Consider the following 27,500-nt stretch of genomic DNA (forward strand, 5'->3'; position numbering starts at 1 on the left):
TGAGGATCACAGTCGGAAACCGGGTTTTTGGATAGGGGGAAATTACAAAAAGAGTGAAATACAAGAAGTGTATTCTAGCATGTCCATGATACTTCCGCAAGTTCTGCTTTTGATTAAGGCAAGGCTTACTGAATGCTTTTAAGGTAACATTGTGCACAAATAAAAGTGAAGACGTGGTAACCTTGAATATGTACAGTGTTGGGCCAGGTGAGGAACAGGAGTTCATGGCTAGGCAAAGTGGTGGGTCTAGGAGGGTAAGCCCTAAACCCCCTCCGTCTAGGTAAGGCCCTGGCACCCTAGGTTAGGTTGAGCTAGGAGGCAACCCTATCATTTTGGTTCACAGTGCCCTAACTAAAATTAGGTGTGGGTCCAGTTAAGCATTCCCCCACAGGTAGATATATTCTCAGCGCCCTGTGTTAGGTTAGGCGGACATCCAGAGTTCGAATTTTCTTATTCACGATTATAGTTTCTCTCCCTCTCAAAATATATGTTTCTATATATATGTATGTATATATACTTACTATATACATATACAAGAACTTTCTTGAAGTATTTTCAACGCATCTTCCGGGAACAACGTAATACAGAGCACAACACTAGTGAGCAAGAAAGCTCCCACAGAAGAAAAATGAAGAAAACATATTACAATTATATATATATTATTAATATATATATATATATATATACACATATATATATATATATATATATATATATATAATTATATATATACACATATATGAGTGAAAAGCCACAATAATGTATATGAGACTATTTTTGGTAATACAAAAAAATTCAGAAACAGGGAGTTTTCGACCATTTGCACAACGGTCCTCTTCAGCCAGCTGAATAAAAATACTTGCTTTTCTTAAAATAACAAATTGAAACTATTTTTGCGAGTACAGAAAAACCATCGAACAACTTTCGCCGTGAATATAGCAGTCAAGTCAGGTTTTTTTATTCACCATATCTGTGAGCCAAACGTTGTGTTCATCTTAATTAACGGCTATCTCTCGATCGCACGGTGCTCATTACTAGTGACTATACTCTGTTTTTTTCCATCTGTCCATCCGCCTGTGGTGTTTTTGTATGGTAACACTGCGTCCCGGGCTTTAGATAGTTACATTCAGCTTACATTCAACGATTATAGTAACATCTTATTAGTTCCACGCTGGACGAGGTGGTTTCGAGCTGGGCTGCCAATCCGGTCGGTCCAGGTTCGATTCCCAGCTCGGTCAACGCGGAATCAGAGAAATTTATTTCTGGTGATAGAAGTTCATTTCTCGATTTAGTGTGGTTCGGATCCCACAATAAGCTGTAGGTCCCGTTGCTAAGGTAACCAATTGGGGTTTCCTAGCCACGTAAAAATATCTAATCCTTCGGGCCAGCCTAGGAGAGCTGTTAATCAGCTCAGTGGTCTGGTAAAAAACTAAGATATACTTCTGAACATCTTATTTCGAATATTAACGGTGTAATTCGCATCCAGTATATTATTAAAACACTTTATTACCTAAAGCCTACACATAGCGTAACTATCTAAAGCCCGGGACGCAGTGTTACCATACAAAACCACCACAGGCGGATGGACAGATGAAAAAAAACAGAGTATAGGTGATTCTTGGGTGGTGAGCGACTTTCAGCATCGGTGCCTGCTCATCTCCATCATCTCTCCCCGCACAGGTTGTCGAAGTGGTGGCAGTTGTCGCAGAAACAACAGGCACCGATGCTGAAGGTCGTTCAGCACCCACGAATCACATAGTTACCAGTACTGAGCACCGTACGGTCGAGAGACAGCCGTTAAGAAGATCGCAATGTTTTGGTTCGATACGGGAAACAGCCATCACATGACCACTATATTCACGCCGAAAGTTGTGCAATGGTTTTCTGGAATGCTGCCGCAAAATCTTTTTTCAATTTTTCTTTTTAAGAAAACAAGGTATTTTTTTATTCAGCTGGCTGAGAAGGACCGTTAAAGAAACGGTCGAAAGCTCCCTGTTTTTTAACCTTCTCACAATATTGTTGCTTTTTTTAATTCTGGCCACGGCACAGTGATGCACAATTACATCTATCTATATATATATATATGTTATATATACTATATATATATATATATATATATATATATATATATATATATATATATATATATACACACACATATGTACGTCCGAATGTTTACGTGTGAGAGTTCATGCAAAATATAAGTCTCCGGACCCGGTCAGATATTATTATCGTCTTAAAAAAAATTATAACCAGTTACCTGAAGCAGGAACTGGTGTCCCGAAGAATTTTCCTAGAGTGAGTTCTGTTATTTGTAGCTTTGACGGGGAATATCCTGTTTTTGCTGCCTGGTTAAAAACAGGTGTTTATGTATTATCATTCATAGACTTTCTGAGACATTCAATAATACCTTTATACCTAAGTTTTTTATATTCCTTTGTGGGTTAAGTGAGAACGTGGTATTTGCTTATATATATATATATATATATATATATATAAATATATATATATATATATATATATATTATATATATAATATATATATATATATATATATATATATATATATATGTGTGTGTGTGTGTGTGTGTGTATATATGATATATATATTATATATATATATATATATATATATATATATATATATATATATATATATAAAGATATATATATATATATATATATATATATATATATATATATATATATATATATATATATATATATATATATATATATATATATATATATATATATAACATATACTATATATATATATATATAATATATATATATATTTATGTATGTAGAGTGTGCGTGTGTGTGTGTGTATAGGGACATGGTGTTTAGTCCCCATAGGTGGATCTAGTGAATCATCAGCAGCCAACTGTCTGGTTCACCTATGCCCTGGTATGGGTTGAGGTGGGAGTTGGCTGCTGATCACATGTCCGGCCTGAAGGCCTTTGCATGACAACAATAATCCATCCCCTGACTCTGCTGCTTAAGCAAGATTTAAAACCTTTGAAGATACTACGTCTACGTTTCTCTACATTTCTCCCCATATCATTTCTTCTTATATCCTGTATACTGAACAAATAGTTCACCTTAACATGTTCATTATTTCTTTCATTCATAATTAACCTCTACAATTTACTTCCGAGATTTCACGAAAAGGCCCTTACATACATTGCTACTTTGGCTTCTGTAGACATCCAAAGGTTTTTGCCTCGTACACACATAATTAATTCGAAAAGACCAAATCAGCAACATCCATTTTCCAACCATCCATAATAACATAAAATGTTCCATTTCCTTGGTTTCATTTGCTCCAATAAAAAAAAACCTTACTCCCGCTCTCATCTACTCATAATTTTTCCTCTGGCAACACTTTCACTCTTTCACTAGTTTCAGCTGTTCCTCTTTACTATCCCTAAACACTGCTGTATCATCTGCAAATATTAACTATACCATACTCCTTTCACAGAGTTTTTTTCTTATCCCACAACTTTTGACTTGCATATAAATTTCTTTAACCTGACCTGTCACATAAGTTCACCCACAAAAATATTAAAATGCCTTGTAGACACAACCTTGTCTGATACCCACGTCTATACTTACCCAGTCAGTTTGACATCTGTAGGTTATAACCCAAGTATCATTTCTACCACAAAATGTTCTACACACATGCACGCACACACACACATTATATATATATATATATATATATATATATATATATATATATATAATATATATTATATATATACATATATATATATATATATATATATATATATATATATATTATATATATATATATATATATATATATATATATATATATATATATATACATATACATATTATAATAGCTGACTCAAGAAAATATGAAACGTGATGAATAATAAATTAATACAAGAGGGGTTATTTTCTATATTAAAGTCGCGCGTCCTCCGATTCTGGTAGTAGGCTATATGATTAAGTCGATATTCTTGGTGTCGTCGGTCAGGGATACATTTTCAGAAATAATTTTCTTAATGGAATCCTCTTCTTCACGGTAATGAGAACTCATGAAGGCTTTGTAATACAGCTTGATTTCTCCAGGGCTGTGTGGACTTCCTTATTTATTAATTTATTTGAATATCCGTTATTCACAAGTACTTGGGAGGCGCGGTCGAGTTCCTGGTGAGTGTCCTGCCAGGTCGGGCAGTGGGAGAGGGCTCTCCTGACGAAGGCCCTGACGGTGGTGCTTTTGAATCTGGCGGGGCACTCGCTGTCACCGGTGGGGCAAAGTCCTAGATTAGTCTTCTTTGTGTAGACGAAAGTACGGAGACCGTCTTCCGTCTTGCTTACAAGGACGTCGTGGAAGGGGAGCCGATTATTGGAGCTGTATTCAACTGTGTAATTCAGCACACTGCACTGCTGAAATACTTGACGGAGGGCTTCTACCTCATCCTCGGTGTCGACTTGCACAAAGATTTCGTTAATATAACGTCCATGTCTGCGGGGTTGCTGCGTCCTGGCAAAGACCCGTTCCTCCACGGTGCCCATATAAAAGTTAGCGAAGAGGACCTCCAGTGGGGAGCCTATCGCCAGACTGTCCTCCTGGCGGAACATCTGGCCACGGTTCCTCAACGGTAACAGAGAGTGTCTCGCCAGATTCAAAAGCACCACCGTCAGGGCCTTTGTCAGGAGAGCCCTCTACCACTACTCGACCTGGCAGGACACTCACCAGGAACTCGACCGCGCCTCCCAAGTACTTGTGAATAACGGATATTCAAATAAATTAACAAGTAAGGAAGTCCACACAGCCCTGGAGAAATGGTACGGTAGTGAGAGCCCACAGCCCCACCCCCAGGATAATATTAAGCTGTATTACAAAGCCTTCATGAGTTCCCATTACCGTGAAGAAGAGGACTCCATTAAGAAAATTATTGCCAAAAATGTATCCCTGACCGACGACACCAAGAATATCGACTTAAACAATTATTAACAGAATCAGAGGATGCGCGACCTTATTATGAAAATAACTCCTCTCCACAGGTACAAGACCCCCTGAAGCAGACGCATGTAGTGTACCAGTATACATGCCCAGTCCGCGAATGCAGCGGCGCCTACGTAGGTATGACTGCCATGCGCCTGTTGAAGAGACTCATGCCACGCCGAAGAGAAGGCTATCAAGAATCACGCCCGCACCAAACATCAAGAGGCCATCTCCCGGGATATCATCATACAGAACACGAAGATCATAGGTAGATACCCATCGGTTGCACCTGCTGGAGGCGCATCTCATCCAGCAAATAAAACCTACACTGAATACGACGCAGGAAGAATTGGTCCTTCCTACGAGTATGAGAAGACATGACACCACCGATCACGACAACTCTACAGAAAACAACGCCCCTGAAAGAGGTACCCACCAATGAAAACGAAGACTTACCGCCACCAGCCAATAGGAGATTAGCATGGGGCAGACCCCCTGTTGTCAACCCCAAATATAAGGAGGATGGACACCACACCAAGAATACCACCTACGGGCCGAACAAAGGAAAGGCCCGTTCGTGTTCGCTCAATACAACAACAAACACACCAAGATCAGTCCACCCTCAGCTTCCCAGCCCAAGGATGTCTGGCAGCTCAAGACGAAAGCTCGCTTTAAGAAAGATAGAGACAGAGAGAGAGACAAAATCGATTGTTAATGACTTTGATGACTATGGTATCATAGTTTATCTGTAAAATTCAAATATATACACCTATTTTGACACTGTATTTGATCATGACCTCTATAGGCGCTCTACTAGCCTGTTTAAGTAGCACGGAAAAAGCTACTACTCATAAAATAGAGAAGAATCTCTACAAGTGTAGTCTGCTTCCTAAGTACAATAATAATAATAATAATAATAATAATAATAACAATAATCACAAATCACCCTGCGCCCAATTAGATGACCACAGGAAGAACATACTTAATACTAAAAGACAAGAGTAAGGGAAATATAGCCAGTAACTACAGGCCTATCACCTGCCTACCAATATTGTGGAAGTTACGAACAGGTATCATCAGTGAAAGGCCATACAACTACCTAGAGGAGACAAACCCCATCCCCCACCAACAGAAACGCTGCAGAAGGAAGTGTAAGGGCACAAAAGACCAGATCCTGGTAGACAAAATGGTAATGAAGAACAGTAGGAGAAGGAAAACCAACCTAAGCATGGCATGGATTGACTATAAGAAAGCCTTCGACATGATACCACACACATGGCTAATAGAATGCCTGAAAATATATGGGGCAGAAGAAAACACCATCAGCTTCCTCAAAAATACAATGCGCAGCTGAAATACAAAACTTACAAGCTCTGGAATAAGACTAGCAGAGGTTAATATTAGGAGAACGGATCATCCAGAGCGACTCACTGTCCCCACTACTCTTCGTAGTAGCCATGATTCCCATGACAAAAGTACTGCAGAAGATGGATGCTGGGTACCAACTCTAGGAAAGAGCCAACAGAATTAACCATCTTATGTTCATGGACGACATCAAGCTGTATGGTAAGAGCATCAAGGAAATAGATACCCTAATCCAGACTGTAAGGATTGTATCTGGGGACATCAGGATGGAGTTTGGAATAGAAAAATATGCCTTAGTCAACATACAAAAGGGCAAAGTAACAAGGACTGAAAGGATAAAGCTATGAGATGGGAGCAACATCAAACACATAGATGAGACGGGATACAAATACCTGGGAATAATGGAAGGAGGGGATATAAAAAACCAAGTGATGAAGGACACGATAAGGAAGGAATATATGCAGAGACTCAAGGCGATACTCAAGTCAAAATTCAACGCCGGAAATATGATAAAAACCATAAACACATGGGCAATGCCAGTAACCAGATATACAGCGCAGGAATAGTGGAATGGACAAAGGCAGAACTCCGCAGCATAGACTAGAAAACTAGGAAACATATGATAATACACAAAGCACTACACCCAAGAGCAAATACGGACAGACTATACATAACACGAAAGTAAGGAGGGAGAGGACTGCTAACTATAGAGGACTGCGTCAACATCGAGAACAGAGCACTGGAGCAATGTCTGAAAATCAGTGAAGACGAGTGGCTCAAGAGTGCATGGGAAGAAGGACTGATAAAAGTAGACGAAGACCCAGACATATACAGAGACAGGAGAGTGACAAACAAGACAGAGGAATGGCACAACAAACCAATGCACGGACAATACATGAGACAGACTAAAGAATTAGCCAGCGATGACACATGGCAATGGTTACAGAGGGGAGAGTTCAAGAAGGAAACTGAAGGAATGATAACAGCGGCACAAGATAAGGCCCTAAGAACCAGATATGTTCAAAGAACGATAGATGGAAAAAACATCTCTCCCATATGTAGGAAGTGCAATACGAAAAATGAAACCATAAACCACATAGCAAGCGAATGTCCGGCACTTGCACAGAACCAGTACAAAAAGGCATGATTCAGTGGCAAAAGTCCTCCACTGGAGCCCCTGTAAGAAACATCAGCTACCTTGCAGTAATAAGTGGTACGAGCACCAACCTGAAGGAGCGATCGAAGACGATGATGCAAAGATCCTCTGGGACTATGGTATCAGAACAAATAGGGTGATATATACCAATAGACCAGACGTGACGTTGACAAAATCAAGAAGAAAGTATCACTCATTGATGTCGCAATACCACGGGACACCAGAGTTGAAGAGAAAGAGAAGGAAAAAATGGATAAGTATCAAGACCTGAAAATAGAAATAAGAAGGATATGGGATATGCCAGTGGAAATTGTACCCATAATCATAGGAACACTAGGCATGATCCCAAGATCCCTGAAAAGGAATCTAGAAAAACTAGAGGCTGAAGTAGCTCCAGGACTCATGCAGAAGTGTGTGATACTAGAAACGGCGCACATAGTAAGAAGAGTGTTGGACTCCTAAGGAAGGAGGATACAACGCGGAACCCCACACCATAAATACCACCCAGTCGAATCGGAGGGCTGTGATAGACCGAAAAAAAAATTCAGTGAAGGGAAAGCATATCCGTCACTTATTATTATTATTATTATTATGCTTATTATTATTATTATTATTATTATTATTATTTATTTATTTATTTTTTTTTTTTTGCTCTATCACAGTCCTCCAATTCGACTGGGTGGTATTTATAGTGTGGGGTTCCGGGTTGCATCCTGCCTCCTTAGGAGTCCATCACTTTTCATACTATGTGCGCCGTTTCTAGGAACACACTCTTCTGCATGAGTCCTGGAGCTACTTCAGCGTCTAGTTTTTCTAGATTCCTTTTCAGGGATCTTATTATTATTATTATTATTATTATTATTATTATTGAGGAGCTTACATAGTCTGTTCTTTTCTCTCCAAGAAAGACAAACATCGGCCTAATAAAGTGGCAGGATGCAGTAACCATGAAACATCCATCAGAAAGATAGAAAAAAAAAACTCTATAGAGACTGAATTCAGCTGATACAAATATTACCTTCAATACTACACTCTTGAAAAAGGGTCTTGTATCTACATATATTATTGTTATTATATATTATCATTGTTGCTATTATTATTATTATAAACTTTACCTTCTTTCTGGGTGTGATGTAGGAAACCGTAAAAACATACAGGACGAGAAGGGAGAACACCTTCATCTTTGGGAACCAGTAAAAAAAAAAAGACACACACCAGGAAATCAGTTAAGTAAAATTGTTGTAATCTGTTTGCGACAGATTATGAAATCTCTCTCTCTCTCTCTCTCTCTCTCTCTCTCTCTGCTATATGTAATAAGTAAAGATTTTCCTGTAATTCATGCTATGTAAAAATTAGGATTTTACATACATGCTACCGAAAGTAACCGTTAAAAGCATTATAAGAAAATTTTGCTAAATCATTTCAACTCCATAAACTGCGACAGCGGAGTTTTTTTTTTTTTTTCTTTCTTTCTTTTGGTTGGGATGATAATAAATGTTTCAAACATTCATTAAAATCTCTTAACTTTTACCTTTTCAGTGAAAATGACACTTTTCATTAACCATACAAAAGACACAAGAGGCACTTCAGTAAAGTGTTGGACATGACCTACTCAAACCACACCATTCATCTTTTGTATTGCAATGACTCTCATGTTTTCTGGATATGAGCTCTTCCATTCCAGTGCCTCTCCATCCCCTCATATACAGTACTGTCAAGGTCTTTGTCTTCCCAACTTCGGAGTTATACATTTTTTTATTCACCAGCCTATCGGCCTGCGTTCTTTGAACGAAAAAGAAGTATCCCAAAGGTTTCTGATAAATACTGTCACCCTGTTACATAAGTTCCAATTAAAAACATTCATTATCGTAATATGAAAGCCAATGAAGAAACTTTCTCGCACCAGATTCAAACTGAGGTTAGGAAGGGTAATCGCACTGATATGGAGCTACAACCATAACTGGTTCTTAAACTGAACCCAACTAACCTCAGTTCGAAGCTGGGTTGGAAAGGTTTTTTTTTTTTCCCTCTCTCTCTCTATTCGTTTTCTATTTAAACGGTTGTTGTAAAAACACATTAAAAATACTAGAAAGTATTAAATGCGAATTATTCGGCGGATATATATATATATATATATATATATATATATATATATATATATATACATCAATGAGGAGAAGGACATAAAGACTTGCTAAATTTATTCCCGACGTTTCGTATTGTCTTCATTACATTTTCGAGGGCTGTACAAAATAGATAACATAAAATAAATTACAATAAAGCTAAGAATTTGAAATTTAAAAGTTGCAAAATGATTAAAAACTTAAAATATTAAAAAGACTAAAAGGACACCTTTAAAAACAAAAAAACGTAAACTAAACAGGACAAGAAATTATTAAAATAAGTTAAAAAAATAAAACACGAAAAAAATAATTAATAAGAAATATTCAAGTAAAGTAAAACTGGACCAACCTATTCAGCGGCAATGCCAAGACTGGAGATAAAAGGAAGAAACTAAGAGAGGTACAGTGTGCCGGCAGAGGTTTGGCTGTTCAACAAGGGGACGAGTCGTTTGATCATTAACGATTCTAAGATTGTCAAATCGTGGCAGTTGGAAGCTCGTCCTACAACTGTAAAGTCCTTGTTTTCAATGGAGGTTTTACATATTTTCGAATGATTTCTAATATTAGAAAACTCTGGGTTTGCAATTTTGCTGCCTGTCCTAACTTACTCCACGATTTGAATCTATGCGTACCTCCAGAAGCCTCTTGGTGGATCCAATATAAGTTCCTAAATTACATTCAGGACAATTATAACTATACACACACCCGGAGGACATATAAGGGCACAAACGATCTTTAAACTTGAATAATGACCCAATGGTAACAGGATTAATGGGAATCAAATGAACCTTAATAGCTCCAAACTTATTTTGGATATGTTGGGAAAATGTATTCCTAAAAGTATCATCTAATAAAAAAGGGAACTTAGCATAAAAATTCAATTTAGGAACATTAAAATTTGTAATTCTTAGGGAGAAGTACTTGTCTAAAAGCAAGCGAAGTGTCTTAAAGACCAGTTCAGATGGGAAGCAGTTTTCTTTAAAATATTTGCATAAAAAGGCGATCTCATCTTGGAACAGAAACCAATCAGAAGTTAGCGTAAGAGCCCTGTGGAGGAGAGTAAAAACAGAATTAATTTTAAAATTAAAAGAACCGAAACTATAAAAATTTGACCCTAAGCCCGTGAACGTTCTTTTCCTAAAAATCGTGGTGTTAAAAATATTATTTTGTCTTAAAACAAGGACGTCTAAAAAAGAAAGTTGATTTTCATTTTCTTTTTCCAGGGTAAACTTAACGTTGGAATGTTGTATATTTATAAACTCAAGAAAGGAGTCAGCATCATAATTACATATAAAAAGGGCAAAGGCATCATCAACATATGCTAGGAACGGGTTATATTTCGAACACTGCGAGTTAAGTAAATATACGTATCACTATTAACAGGGACACTACATATAATATTCAAGAGTACATTCCCCGGAAGAATAACGCAATTATCTTACGAAACGCAGAAAGCAATCGGGGCCGGGCGTGAAAACATGATCACTTACAACGCTTTTAAAGGGGGAGATATATTTTCTGTTTTAGTTTCACGACCGAGGATGTGAAGGATTCGCTACTGGTCGAAATTTCCAAGGTTAACAATTAGATTGCCAGGGCCAGTGGCAAAGCCTCACATAGTAAGCTTTTTGGGAATACGGAAGATATTCTATCAATTATTGATTCAGATAGGATATTTCAGTGCGACGTTAGAGGGTGAAATAGATGGATACTAGAGAATTAGAATGATCTTTTAGAGACACATTAGGGCCATTAATTAGATATTTTAGGAATATTCGTCTTAAATGATGTAGACAGGTTTATATAAGTAGAAATAAACCTTTATTCTTTAAATATAACACTTTAGAGTCATCTTCGGGTATTAATAATATAGGTCTCTGGGTATATTTTTACGTGGAAAGGTAACCCAGAAATTTGATTATCTCCTTAAACAGTTACGCTATCGAGCCTGAATTTTAATTACAAGGATTTTTCAGATTTCTGCGTAATCATTCTGAATATACCGTTTACGAAGTTAAAAGACAGATACAACCGGATATTTCGTATAAGTGCGGACTTTGCGTTCCGTTTTTTTTTTCGTACACTGCGCCAGTCTCCGTGAAATAATAAGGAATATACTATAGGGAATTAAAGAGGTTTTATCAGTACACCATTTACACAGGAGAGATCAGTGGGTAACGAGATAATATTTATAATATTTCAAAAGACGGAATGTTCAGATTGGAAGTCAGGTAGTAAGAAGAGTCATAACTTATAACGAAAAAGTTCGGGTAGTATCCTACTCGAAACCGAAAATAAATCTTATCAAAGGCATGGGTATGTAACTACAAAACACCTGACTGTGAGTCCCTATACTGAGTAAAAATAAACTTTATCAAAGTCAGGGATGACGTACGCACTGCCGAGCCGGAGAAACAGAGGAGAAAAAAAAAGGAAATTTTAGATACTGAATGTCACGAAGAATAGCTGGAGAGAGAGAGAGAAGTCGATAGAGGCTATATTCGCGATGTGCATATATAAATTTAGAGATTTTAGAGGAGGAGGAGGTAAACGTCCCGACGTTGAAAACAATTAAAGGGGACATGATTCGCAAAAAAGCAGTGAACCGAGTCTATTTGGGGTCGGGGTGGGGTGGTTTTATTCCCGTAGAGTTAACGTGACATCACGGGGGCATAAGGGTGGAGTCGATTTGGGGTCGGGGGTTGAAATGATGGGTTTCCCGTAGAGTTACGTGACGTCACCGGGGTAAAAACTGGAGTCAATTTGGGGTGGGGGGGGGGGTGTTTAAATGGTGGTTTTATTCCCGTAAAGTTATGTGACGTCATGGGGGGTAGGAAAGGTGGAGTCAATTTGGGGTCGGGGGTTGAAAAGATGGTTTTATTCCCGCAGAGTTATGTGACGTCACAGGAGGTAGAAAAGTGGAGTCAATTTGGGGTCGGGGTTGAAAATATGGTTTTATTCCCATAGAGTTACGTGACGTCACAGGGGTAGAACAGTGGAGTCAATTTGGGGTCGGTGGTGGGGGGGGGGTTGAAATGTTGGTTTTATTCCTGTAGAGTTACATGAAGTCACGGGGGTAGGAAAGGTGGAGTCAATTTGGGGTCGGATTGAAAAATTGTTTTACTCCCGTAGAGTTACGTGACGTCACGGGGGTTAGGAAAGGTGGAGTCAATTTGGGGTCGGGGTTGGAAAAATGGTTTTATTCCCGTAGAGTTACGTGACGTCACAGGGGTAGAACAGTGGAGTCAATTTGGGGTCCGGTGGTGGGGGGTTTAAAATTAAAAGTTGGTTTTATTTTATTCCCGCAGATTTACGTGAGTCACAGGGTAGAACAGTGAGTCAATTTGGGGTCGGTGGTGGGGGTTAAAATGTTGGTTTTATTCCCGCAGAGTTACGTGACGTCACAGGGGTAGAACAGTGGAGTCAATTTGGGGTCGGTGGTGGGGGGTTAAAATGTTGGTTTTATTCCCGCAGAGTTTCGTGACGTCACAGGGGGGTAGGAAAGGTGGAGTCAATTTGGGGTCGGGGTTGAAAAAATAGTTTGATTCCCGTAGAGTTACGTGACGTCACAGGGGTAGAACAGTGGAGTCAATTTGGTGTCGGTGGTGGAGGGGGGGGGGGCGGTTGAAATGTTGGTTTTATCCCCGTAGAGTTACAGGTGGCCACGCCCCCACCCACCTTTTCGACCTCCTGTACGTACATGAGCTCATCAATAATGTGGAGTCGATTTGGGGTCAAGGGTGGCCACACCTCCTTTTACACCTCATCTACGTATATCAGCTTATAATCACCTAGTTGGTAGTCTATTTTGTTTGGGGTCGGGGGCGGGGGGTAGGCCACTCCCCCTAATATGAGCTCATGAACAAAAATGAGCTTGTAAGACAAATGGAGTCAATTTGCGGTCGGGGAGGCCACGCCCCCCGCCCCCCATCCCCCCCCCCCCCATATGAGCTCAAGTACGTACATGAGCTTATAATACAAATGGAGTCAATTTGGGGTCAGGGGATTTGGGGGGGTTGCCCCGCCCTTTTTAGGCCTCACGTAACGTACATGGGCTTATCAGGAGGGGGGAGAGGGGGTTAGCTTCACCCCTTGGGGGGAACGGGGCTAGAAAAAGTGAAGTCTATATGGTTTTTTTTTTCCTCTCTACTATTCGAATCTATATATTATCTATAATATATATATATATATATATATTATATATATCTATATATATATATATATATTATATATATATATATATATATATATATATATATTATATATAAAAAATATATACATATATATGAATAACTTGATCACGAAGTATATAAAACTTGATGTTATTTATAAATAAAGGTTTTTGCCACGAAGGAAAATTGAAAAGCGAGGTAGCCAAGAACTTTTGGTCTAGCACGACCCTTTACTAAGGCATAACTGATCATACAGAGGAAAAACATAGCAAAAGTAGGCTTAATATCCAAACCGACATTACAAGATTAGCAATAAGGTCGATTATTGCTAATCTTGTAATGTCAGTTTTGATATTAAGCCTACTTTTACTATGTTTTTCCTCTGTATGATCAGTTATGCTTTAGTAAAGGGTCGTGCTAGACCGAAAGTTCTTGGCTACCTCGCTTTTCAATTTCCTTCGTGGGAAAAACCTATATATATATATATATATATATATATATATATATATATATATAATATATATCATATATATATATAAACTATATATGTGTGTGTGTGTTTGTTTGCTGATATGTGTGGGCTATCTGACCCGCATTACATCATACCCACCCTTTTCTACATTGTGTAGTAAAAAAATTTCATTAATAACCTAAAAGATATCTTCGTGCAGAGCTCTTCCTAAGGATTACCAAAAAACCTTAAAACCAAGGTCTATAAACCATATTTCGATGGACGAAGAATATTTAAATATGGGGATAAACACGCGCCGTGAAGAAGACGAATTAGATTTGGTCCAATATTGTCAAGAAATAAAACAAATCCCACAGCAACATTCAAATCAAATATCAATATGTTTTTCTGTAGTATTGTAAGCACAACCTGTCCCATGTATGAATCATTTCTTGGTGGTCACCCATCCAAGTGCTGTCTGCACTAATCCGTTTGTTTATTTTACACTTACTCATTTATTTTTTTCTCTGTTTAGCTAAATCAAAGAGATTTCTTAAACGTTCTACGTATTTCCTTATTAACTTCGTTAGGGAAAGAAGTACAAAAAAGGAAATTCGTATCATATTGTGAATAAATAAGAAATGATTCATGAGATTGAAGAATTTTATTGAAAGGAATTTATCTCTTTTATTCATCTCCCTTACATCAAAGCAATATTTATTTCCTATATTAAAAAAAGAAACAGATATTTGCCCAACTTAGGTAAAAGTTAATTTGGTTAATTTCAATATTTTTCCTCCGTACGAATTGACGACAATCCTCAGTTATTCATGAAACGGTAATTATTCAGCTGACATCCATCCTTTTGCCTCACTGCACTGGGCTGGTTCTCGCGATCCGATGGAATGCCCTCTTTCGTTCGATGATTAATTCCTATTTTCCACGTTGCGGAGGGTTAGGTCTGGGTGTGTTCGCACCGATCCCACAGCATTCATGATCTGGGTAAGTGTCGCAATCCACTAAAAGTCTCCAGCAATGTCCTAGTGGTCGTGGTGAGTCATCGTCGTCTGAAAATGAAAAGTTAATGACTGTACCTTTAAAAAGAAGTATTTTTCAAGCGTCAAAATATGACGGATAGAGCATCAGAGATTATTGTTATTACTGAGGATGAAATTGATTGCTACATCATCTGCATAATTTGGCATAACCTTTATTCAATCTTTGTTAAGATATCTTGTTCTCTGTTTATACTGTAGATAAAAATCTAGCTAGACCTGGCATGCACTAGTGAGACTTACCCTAAAGCGTGTGTACATTACACCATAATTTGCTCTCCTTAGAGCTTCGGTAGAGTGGTGGTAGATTGAATATACCGAGACTGCTCTACCGTTAGTGTACACTGGAAGTCTCAGTCAGACTCGAGACTTGCGTGTGGTGAGATGTCGCAGGTCAGGTACTTACTTAGTCATAATGAAGGATTTGGAGAGAAAGAGAAGTGTGTGGGTCAGAAAATGGATAGCCAGGCGAAATGAAGAAGGAGCACATGTAAAGCTTTTAAGAGAATTGGTTGCTGAAGATGCCATATCCTATACGAACTTTCTACGTATTTGATGTCTTTGGTATTTCTTTTATAGCACTTGCCTTCTTTTCTTTATTACGGTAATGCACCAACGACAAATATCCCAGAGTTCTGGGAATCTTTCTTATTGCCGTATTAGTGACATTGTCTGATCATTATCCCATTTCCATTTTCACTGGACGTCATTTTACCCACGTTGCACAGCAGTTCTCTCCCTAGATCGAAAAAATCTATTTAAGTTCACAAATAGATCTAGAGCAGTCTCGGCACATGTTCTCAACCCCCTTGTCCACTACAACACTAGCTAGACTAAAACAACTCTACCGAAATCGGAGATTAGGTCTACCTAGAGCACTCTCACTGCTGTTTACATTTAGAGAGCTCTAGCTGGAGCAAATCTAGCTAAAATATCTACAGATAACATGTAAGAATGAATGGAAATACTTTTTAACAAATGAAACGCAGCTGATGCATCAATCAATTTTAACTGCAATGTTTGAAAAAGGTCTTCTTTGGTCTATCACAGTCATCCTATTTGACTGGGTGGTTGTTATCTCATTATTATTTTATTATCATTATTTTTTTTTTTTTTTTTTTTTTTTTTTTGCTCTATCACAGTCCTCCAATTCGACTTGGTGGTATTTATAGTGTGGGGTTCCGGGTTGCATCCTGCCTCCTTAGGAGTCCATCACTTTTCGTACTATGTGCGCCGTTTCTAGGATCACACTCTTCTGCATGAGTCCTGGGCTACTTCAGCGTCTAGTTTTTCTAGATTCCTTTTCAGGGATCTTGGGATTGTGCCTAGTGCTCCTATGATTATGGGTACGATTTCCACTGGCATATCTCATATCCTTCTTATTTCTATTTTCAGATCTTGATACTTATCCATTTTTTCCTTCTCTTTCTCTTCAACTCTGGTGTCCCATGGTATTGCGACATCAGTGAGTGATACTTTCTTCTTGACTTTGTCAATCAAATTATTATTATTATTATTATTATTATTATTATTATTATTATTATTATTATTATTATTATTATTATTATTATTATTATTATAAACTTTACCTCCTTTCTGTGCTGTGGTGTCGGAAATTATGAAAACCGACAGGACGACAAAGGCGAACACCATCATCGTTTGGAACCTGTAAAAAAAGACAGACAAGATAATCGATTGAGTACAATTGTAACCTTAATACAATAAGTAAATACTTTCTTGTAATTCATGTTACTTATAAATTATGGATTGTAAGTTTAATTTTACATCCATGATAGTAAACTTTAAAAGCATTATAAAAAAAATTTTCTCGTTTTGGATGATATGAAATGTGGCAAACATTCATTAAGATCTATTAATTTTTAACATTTCAGTGAAAATGACACTTCATCCACTATATAATGGACACAAGAGGCGCTTCAGCAAAGTGTTGGACATGACCTACACAAACCACTCCATTCACCTTTTGTATTGCTATTACTCTCATGTTTTCTGGATATCAGCTCTTCCATTCCAGTGCTCTCCATCGCCTTCTATTCAGTACTGTCAAGTTCTTTGGCTTCCCAACTTGAGAGTTATACAGTTTTTTTATCCACCAGCCTATTGCTCTTCATTTCTCCTCACGAAAGAACCACTTCACAGCATTCTGATCCATGCTCTCTCCTTTTTCTTTTCACCACTTCCATTCGAAACCTTGATAATCAAAAAACGAACATTTATGACGAAACTCCCTCCCAAGATTCGAACTGATGATAAGGAGAGGAAGTACATTTCTATGAAACCTGCAGCCATAACTGGTTTTCCAAATCCTCCAAACGAAAAAAAAATATTGGGGATATAAATAATTTAAATTGGGATTTAGTTAAATATATTATATGTATATATATACTATATAGGTATATATATATATATATATATATATACATAAATATATGTGATATATATATACTAATACATGTAAAATATATATGTATATATATGAGATATATATATATATAAGTATTATATATATATATATATATATATATATATATATACATATACATGTATTGTTGTATAGATAGATATCTATTAATTATATATTAATATAATAAATATATATAATAATATATAGTAATTTAAAGATAATATACTATAATATACATGTATATGTATGTCTATATATATATATGTGTGTGTGTGTGTATACATACTATATATATATATATATATATATATATATATATATATACTAACTAAATAATTTCAATTATTTATATCTCAGTATTTTTTCTGCCTTTTTCTGAAAACCTCAATGTTCGAAATAAGAATCGAGGAGAAGTAAAAGCCTTTCAACGCCGAAGTTCGGAGGAGTTTATATATATATATATATATATATATATATATATATATATATATATATATATATATATATATATATCCTAGCCACCTGGGGGGGCAAACAAGTACTTATGGGTGCCGGTCCCAAGCCCGGATAAATAGGGAGGGATGGTGTCAGAAAGGGCATCCGGCTGTAAAAATCTGTGCCAAAACCTCAGGGACATCGCCCTAACTGTGATAAGGCGAGGGCTACTGCATCAGGAGCGGGTGCAGCTAAAGAAGCGAGCTCACATTGGGTTAAGAGTATGTCAGCATAATATTGGGTCCATGACTGGGAGAGGTAGAGAATTGGCTGACTTGATGAGAGAAAGGAAAGTAGATGTTATGTGTGTGCAAGAAACGCGATGGAAAGGAAATAAAGCTAAAGAGTTGGGTGATGGATATAAGCTATACTATAGTGGAGCAAATAAACAAGGTAGAAATGGAGTTGGCATAGTACTGTCTAGTGAAAGAAGTGCATAGAAAGAATGACCGTATCATCAGATTGAAGATATGTTATGGAGGAGAGATTTTGAATATTATAAGTGCATATGCACCACAAGTTGGTTGCACAGAAGAAAAGGGAAATTTCTGGAGAGACATGGATGGAATAATGCAAGAACTGGAAGAACATGAGAGGATGATAGCGGGGGAAGATTTGAATGGCCATGTCGGAAGTGAAAATGAGGCGATTGGTCGGGTACATGGGGGCCATGGAATTGGGGAGAGAAACCCAGAATGAGAGAGTGTAGTGGACTTTGCTGTGTCATTCGACATGGCAATAGTAAACACATTCATTAAGAAGAAAAGGTAACACCTAACAACATATAGGAGTGAGGGAAGATGCTCCCAGATAGACTACTTCTTGTATTAAAGGATAAAGCTGGTGGAGGTCAAGAACTGCAAAGTTATTCCAGGCGACCATGCAGCCCCCCAACACGGAATGCTATGTATGGATTTGAAGTTAAAAAGGGAAAGAAAAACCAAAGCTAAAGGGATAAGGAAAATTAAATGGTACAAATTAGAGAAGGAAGGGGATAAGAAGAGAGAGTTTAAGAGGAGGGTTTGGGAGGATATTGATATAGGGATTGAAGATGTTCAAGAATGGTGGGCACGAAATGCAGCAGTACTAAGAAGTCATGGAAAGGAGCTGCTAGGGGAGACATCTGGTATCATATTGGAAGAAAAGGAGAGTTGGTGGTGGGATGAAGACATTGAGAAAGTAGTAAATGATAAGAAGGAGGCAAAGAAATTATGGGAAGAGTCACAGTCAGTGGAAGACAGAGATAGGTTCAGAGAGAAAAACAAGGTGGTGAAAAAGGTGGTAGCCCAACGCTAAAGCAAAGTCGTATGATTATGATGTATAATGAGCTGGGGACAAAGGAAGGATTAAAGAAGATGATCAAGCTATCAAAGGCTAGAAATAAGAGCACCAAAGATATTACACATATCAAACAAATAAAAGATCAAGATGGTGTAGTACTTAGAAAAGAAGAAGACATTGTAAAGAGATGGAAAGAATATTTCGAACAGTTGTTGAATGAAGAAAATAATAGACTAATAAGAGAGGATGGACAAGCGAACATTGGCATGGTAATGAGGTTTTCTAGGCAAGAGGTACTAATGCACTGAAGAAGATAAAGAATGGGAAGGCAACTGGACCAGACATGACTCCTGTGGAGGCATGGAAAGCATTAGGAGATGAAGGAAGTGGATATACCGTAGATCTTATGATAAAGATCCTTGAACGGGAAAAGATACCAAATGAGTGGCGTGGGAGTATATTGATCCCAATTTTTAAAGGGAAAGGTGATGTCCAAGAGTGTGGTAATTATAGGGGCATTAAATTGATGTCCCACACTATAAAGATACTGGAAAGGATGATAGATGCTAGACTGAGAGAAGAAGTACAAATAGGTAAAGAGCAGATGGGATTTATGAAGGGAAGGGGAACAACAGATGGTATATTTTGTCTGAGGCAACTAATGGAGAAATTCGGGGAAAGGCAAATGGACCTACATATGGTATTCATTGACCTTGAAAAGGCTTATGACCGAGTCCCGAGACAAGAGGTATGGAGGAGTCTGAGGGAGAAGATGGTGCCTGAGAAGTACCTGCGATTGATACAAGAGATGTACCGAAATGTATTTACCAGAGTGAGGAGCAGTGTTGGGGAGACAGTGGGTTTTGAGGTGAGAGTAAGATTACACCAGGGGTCGGCTCTGAGCCTATTTATCTTTAACATAGTGATGGATGTTTTAATAGAGGAAGTAAGGGAGTCAGTACCATGGAACATATTGTATGCAGATGATATTGTTCTGAGTGCAGAGGGCAGGGAAGATCTGGAAATGTAATAGGAAAGATGGAGACAAGTACTGGAGGACAAAGGAATGAGAATAAGTAGATCTAACACAGAATATATGTGTACCACCACTGAGGGGATGATAGAGAAAGTATTCAGCTTGGTGGAGAGCAAATAAAGAGAGTTGATAAGTTTAAGTATTTGGGATCTTTTGTTAATGCTAGAGGAAGTACGGAAGAAGAAGTAAAACATCGGGTACAGGCAGGCTGGAACAACTGGAGAGCGGCCTCTGGAGTTTTTTGTGACAAAAGAGTACCGCTTAAGTTAAAAGGAAAATTTCACAAGATGGTGGTAAGAACAGCAATGCTGTATGGTACAGAAACAGCAAGCATGAGAAAAACAGAGTGGGGTGTGTTGAGTATGTACATTCGACCGAGGCACTTGTGGAAAGACACATTCCTTTTGTGATATGAAAGAAGACGGTTGAGTAAACGCCAGGTGTCAGGAGAAAACCCCATCATAAAGGTATGGCACATATTTTAAATGACTTAGAAACAGTTGCCTTTGAAAAGAGAAAAGTGTGAAATGTATCTCTTTACTTAATATTGCTTTGGAAAGAGAGAAGTGTGAAATGTATCTCTTTACTTAATATTGTATTTGAAAAGAGAGAAGTGTGAAGTGTATCTCTTTACTTAATATTATGTTATGTATCTTTATTACAGATGGGCTCTATTCCATGATATTAGAGACGGGATTCTCTATCCTGACTAATACAATGAAACAATTGACATTTTGGGTCTGGGAGTGAAATGATAACTTAATAGTTTCTTTGTGGGTCAGACTTAGGTTTTTATCACTATGACTTATTAATCATTTTGTTATATTTTATGTTCATCTGTTTTGGGTAATAAATAGTATATTTTTGTATTTATGTGAGCTTAATAGCCTGATGACATGTTTGCAGATAGAGGGCGCCTGCTGTCAACAGGTAAGGTTTTCCAGTTTGTGTAGTTTTGTAAAAAAAAAAAAACGGGGGTAAGATATATATATATATATATAGTTATATATATATATATATATTATATGTATATATATATATATGTGTGTGTGTGTGTGCGTGTGTGTGTGTGTGTGTGTGTGTATGTAAGTAAATTATTCTTTTAAAACAGGATGAGTCTCAAGTATAAGAGGCTAAGGACTATATTTCGGTGGGACCAACATCCAACCTTTTCACTACTTGAAATAGGTGGAAGTTGGTCCATGGAAATATGGTCCTTAGTCATTACCCAGAGTATTTTCATGGGCCTTTTATACTTGAGACGTGTATATATATATATATATATATAGATATATATATATATATATATATATATTGATATACAAATATGAGTGGATGCTTGCACCTGTGTGAAGAACATGTAAATTAGAATATACTCAGTCCATCTTGGCGAGTTAGTTAACATTTGGGAGCTGACAGCATTATATTGTAGCGCCCACGTGGCAGGCCTACTGTCAAAACCTGCTTTCTCCCGCGATAAGTAACGCCGGAGGAAAAGTCACAAGGTGGAGAGAAAACACATTCTCTCTCACGTATTTAACCCAAACATCTCAACCACCGCTATTGTCACCTTCCATGTATTATTATCATTTTGTACATGGTTATTTCAGCTTTTCAGTAATGTACATAATTGTCAATCGGATATCTTGTATCCATCCATATGTAAATTTCTGTTCTGTGAAGAAACACGGATGCTTGTATTAATCCCTTCCTCGATCTGCCAAGAAGTCGGGACTACATTGCGGCTCGCATGAGCTATTGACCTGTGTGAAAGTTTTGAGACTAATTCTTATGGGCTGCTTTATGAGCAAGAGCCCGTGCTGACATACAGCTAGCTCAATCAGTAACAATATGTAAATAAATCTACTTAAATTATGCTCACTTAAAGGAAACAAAATCTGCGAAAGCTTTATTTGAAATTTTAAATATATACTGATGGTCATAAAACAGGGAACCTTCAAATCTAATGATAATGTTGAAGCTCTGATTATATATATATATATATATAATATTTATATATATATATATTATATATATATATATATATATATATATATATTATATTTTATTTATATATATATATATATATATATATATATATATATATATATGTATGTATGAGCATATCGATAATCCTTACCTTGCCATCTTTGAGAGTTCTTGCCGTAGGAAAAGCAACTACACTGGAGTGATTCGGAACAATTCTTCGGATGTCTTGCCTCTTTAAGGAGTGAAGGTCTTCTGTGATCTCGGCTCCCTTTGCGTGTGAATATAAATACTAAACCAACCTCACTTTCAAACAACAAAATGTTGGGGAAACCAAGGTGTTACAAAAACAGTTTCCTTCTTTTTCTTCTTCTCCGTCTTCTCAGCTTCATGCCTAATCAAAGTAGGTTTTTTATGCGACTTTTCCGGCTGTTTCTGGCTTGTGCCGGTTTCCCTTATAAAAACCAATAGTGCGAGGAAACGTCATGACGTGAATCCTGGCTGAAGTTAATCTTATGTTTCCTTCGTGGTCTTCATTTATGGACAATTGTCAGGAGTCTCTCTCTCTCTCTCTCTCTCTCTCTCTCTCTCTCTCTCTCTCTCTCTCCCCATCTTATGTGGCAGTGCAATTGATTCTGCGATATTTTGATAAATAATTGGTGAATTAGTCTTTGACAGGCACGAAAAAAGTGAAGTGCAGTTGCCTGTCAGTTGTGCAAGAGGATGGATAATTAGGTCAAAATGAAGATGAACTAGAAAAAGAAATTAAATCATGAAAACCAATGATTTAGTCTTAGCAAGTAATTCGGTGATAAAAAGTTTTATTGGTTGGAAGAAAAAATGAAAATGCTGAAGATACAAGAAGCAAAAGGTAATTCCTAAGAGCTATAAAAGTTTTTATGGTGAAAGTAAAGCTTATGCCTGAATGTTTTAAATATATTCGTTTGACTGTCTTGTTCAAAACAAATAAGTTATATTTTCCACATTTCCGATTCCTTCGATGTTCTCTGGTTTGCCTTTCGTATTGAATATTAAGACATTATTTTATCTTAATTTCTAATTCACACTTTTTACCTGTCACTGTTAAAAGGTGTTTAATTTGTTCTTCATCTTTTATACTTTCTGCTGTCATGAAGGCATCACCAGCAAAAAATAAAATTCCTATTTTTGCTAACTAATTTTTAAATCATTTTCCTTCCTCTTCAATATTTTATTAGTAAATATGTTATTTGTTTAGACAGTGATGATCCTGAATATCCTTGTCTTATTCTTCTTGTAATTTAACTTACTCTTGTCTCCAATATTTATGTTTGTAATTACATCTATAACCGTAGGGTGTATTCTATAACTTTAATTCTATGGTCATAGATGTAATTACAAACATATATATGGGAGACAATGGAAAGTTTCAAGTAAAACCAGAAAGATAAATTACAAGAAGAATAAGACAAGGAATCTCAGGACCATCGCTGTCTAAACAGATAACATATCTAATAATAAAATATTGAAGAAGAAGGAAAATGATTTAAAAATGAGTTTGCAAAAATAGAAATTTTATTCTTTGCTGGTAGCAGAAAGTATAAAAGATGAAGAACAAAATAAACTCCTTTTAACAGAAACAGGTATAAAGTGTGAATTGGAAATTAAGATAGAATAAAATCTTAATATTGAATATGAAAGGCAGACCAGAGAACAAGGAAGGAATCGGAAAGGTGGAAAATTAAACTTCCTTGTATTAAACTAGAGTCAAATGAATATATTTAAAACGCCAAAAAAGGTCATGCTTGAAAAGGCTCGAAATAAGCAAGCCTAACATACATAGTCATAGAGAAGAGCTGCAACAAAGCAATGATAGGAAAGCATTTCGGAAGTATAATGCACTTCCGTTATTTCTGTATGACACCAATGTACTGAATTCAAGAGAATAAGAAACAAAAAAATTACAAAGAATTGAAAATGGGGTATATTGGAAATAGGAGGTGCCACAAAAAGTAGGCTACAGCTATTGTCACAATACGAGGAGGAATAGGAGAATCTCCTATGAAGAAAATAGTAATATTTGGGAACCTTCTGTGTATAAACATTACCCCAAAATGGAAATAACTATGGAAAAAGATGATCATGAACATACAGAATAGGACAAAGATAGAAGTAAAATCCGAACTTAGACAGCTGAATAATAATTAGTCAGAAAAAACTTAGAAAATAGTGACTTTGAAAATATACAATACATAGATATGAGAAATTAAAAAATATCAGTTCTGTGACGACACTTTTACACCAATAAAAAAAAGTAACGACAATTTTACATCAGTGGAAAAAAAAAACATCCAATACATCAATTGAATACCATTTATAGACACGTAGTAGGAAGTGTTGACTCTAATTTCTCTGAAAATGTAGAAAAAGATCTAGTCAATTTTCTTTCATGGCTTACCATGAATACAGACAAGAAAGAAGCCCAGTAACTGAACAACACCGAGCGTTTGGAGATAGCACGAATGAAATAGTAGGAAAGCTTCATTCACTGAATGCAAAAAAGAAAAGGAAAAAAACGTTATATCATACGTGGAGAAAAAGACAAAAGAAAATAGAAGTAGGAAATACCGCAAACTAGGAAAACACTTAACGTTGCACAGGCAAGACGTTGAACATGAACTCTAGAGGAGAGAATTTGCTATGTTCGTCAGGCGGTGTCTCGTAAAGAGCTTCAAGGGGTTACTTGCGTAACTTCTTCAATTCTATGTTCTTTGGGTTATATATGTATATAATATATATTATAATATAATATATAAATAATATATATAATATATATATATATTATAATATATAAATATATACATACAACACTACACACACACACACACCACACAACACATATATATATAATATATATATATATATATATATATATATAAATATATATATATATATACACACGTATATTTACATACATAAATATATACATATATGTAAACACACTCAAAACCCTTCTTAAACCTGAAAGAATCAACACCTATTACACCCTCATGACTGATACCAAGATTTGAGGCTCCCCACTCCTTTGGCATAATTGTTACAAGATTAATATTTCTCATTACTGTACAAATGTACGAACTGTAATTCCATTTATATTTTCTTTATTATAATTTCCTCAATTCACTGTAAACTATGGAAAGGCATAATTCATAAAAAGTTAAATTGTTCTTAGATATTTTACATGAAAAGATAAAAGATTGCCAATCACAATCACTAACTTGGGAAGCAAATGAGGGGTTAAATAAGGACTAATGAGGTAATTAATATACTTGGACCAAATTCTGGGATGACATTCAATACGTGACAAAACACTGTTTCAAATTGTGTAACCGTTAAGTTTCCAAAGTTCCTTCCTGCTTGGTAACCAAAGAAAAGCGATTCTTCCATCAGTTCTCTCTCTCTCTCTCTCTCTCTCTCTCTCTCTCTCTCTCTCTCTCTCTCTCTCTCTCTCTCTCTCTCTCTCTCTCTCTCTCTTAAACACACACACAATCTACATTTCTTTATTCTTTTTTATTTAATTATAAAACGTTTATTACACATGCATAACTTCAGCTATTTACTGTTTTATTTATATGTGCTTCCATCACCTGTTGGTTTATATTAAGCCCTTAATATGCTGGCATAGGCACTTGCACTTTAGACTGCCCATAAGTGAAGAAGGCCAAGTGTGGGCCAATGGACCCGTGTGTGTGGTTGCAGTGATTTAAGTCATCATAAAAATTATCCTTATTTACAGGAAAAAAAAAAAAAACTTGTGGCATTTGTTTTAATCTGTTATACACATCTGTTCACAATCTATTCTCTGTTCATTTCGGGGCATTTTTGTTCTATGGCCACTTTTTGATTAGTCATAGCAATGTTCAGTCTATCGATTTCAACGTAGAGCCATATTTTATACCGAACAGTTTATTCCATTATCAGAACTTTAATTATTTCGCTGTCTATCAGGATAAATGGTTCAAGTCCATGACAATACAATACACTTCTTTTCTTCTAATGTAAGGTTTATTATTCATATTCTTAAAACAAGGAAATCTTTCAAATTTAATCACACACAAGGTGGATCACGCTATATTATCAATTCATATCTTCCACCTGTTTTGGAGTGACAACAAAACTGTTTACAGAAGTATTACGCTTCAAAATAACAGAGAACGGAAAAGATCTTTATAATAGAAAACGTAACCGTCAATTTAATATAAACTTCAATCATAAAACACTAAGATAGCGCTCGCTGTAACATTCAGACTTAGATATAGATTTAAGCTATTGCTTTTAGTACCAGCTATCTTCCAGTAAACAAAATTTGGTAGATAGTATACGAAAAAGTTTTATTATTTTACTTAAAACCATTAGTCGATGCTGGAGTGTTTGTGGTGTGATCTTATTAACATGCTTGGAACGAAGCTCACGCTCAAATTTATCGCAGATTTACTGTTACAGAGATATTCACCGACAAATGCTGCTACCTACTTTGATTTTCTTTAAGTTATTTGTTTACGTCAACACTGTCATAAACGTGGAACACCCATAGAGCGTACTCACACGATCCGACTTTGTTTGTCTAAGTGCATTGTGGGTAAGAGACTAAGAGTGGCTTGCATACTATGCTTGCATATTTATAAAGAAATGCCTTCTGTAATTTTCATGGGGCAGTGTGGGTATGTTGAAAATCGTTTCTATCGTTCTTTTTGGAAACAAATGATTAATTTAATCACACTGGAACCCCTTATATTCTACAAGTACGAGGACCACAGTGGGAAACTCTGGTTTTTAGGGTGGAGAGAGAGAAAAAAACACAGATAGTGAAATAGGCCTAACATCGCCATTATAGCCTTTTTCAAGATCAGATTCTGATTAAGGTAATGTTTACTGTAACCAAAATCGTATTAGGAGTTTGATTTACCCATGTTGTTCTGTGTTTTAAATGTT

The 27,500-nt window shown here is 36.6% G+C and overlaps 1 long non-coding RNA gene across 2 annotated transcripts in view; it reads right to left on the bottom strand.

Annotated features, from left to right (window-relative positions):
* Positions 1 to 22,839, bottom strand: part of LOC135219637 (uncharacterized) — a 29,004-nt gene extending 6,165 nt beyond the window's left edge. Inside the window, exons 1-3 of one of the 2 annotated variants that reach the window (XR_010315475.1) lie at positions 22,684 to 22,839; positions 16,896 to 16,972; positions 14,901 to 15,318 (exon numbers count right to left, since the gene is read on the bottom strand). This is a non-coding gene — a long non-coding RNA (uncharacterized LOC135219637). Of the gene's footprint in view, positions 1 to 14,900; positions 15,319 to 16,895; positions 16,973 to 22,683 lie in introns of those variants that run through there. The other variant, XR_010315474.1, reaches the window with a different exon arrangement.
* Between the last annotated feature and the right edge of the window lie 4,661 nt (positions 22,840 to 27,500).

Source organism: Macrobrachium nipponense, chromosome 1 (assembly GCF_015104395.2).
Source record: "Macrobrachium nipponense isolate FS-2020 chromosome 1, ASM1510439v2, whole genome shotgun sequence".
NCBI lineage: Eukaryota > Metazoa > Arthropoda > Malacostraca > Decapoda > Palaemonidae > Macrobrachium > Macrobrachium nipponense.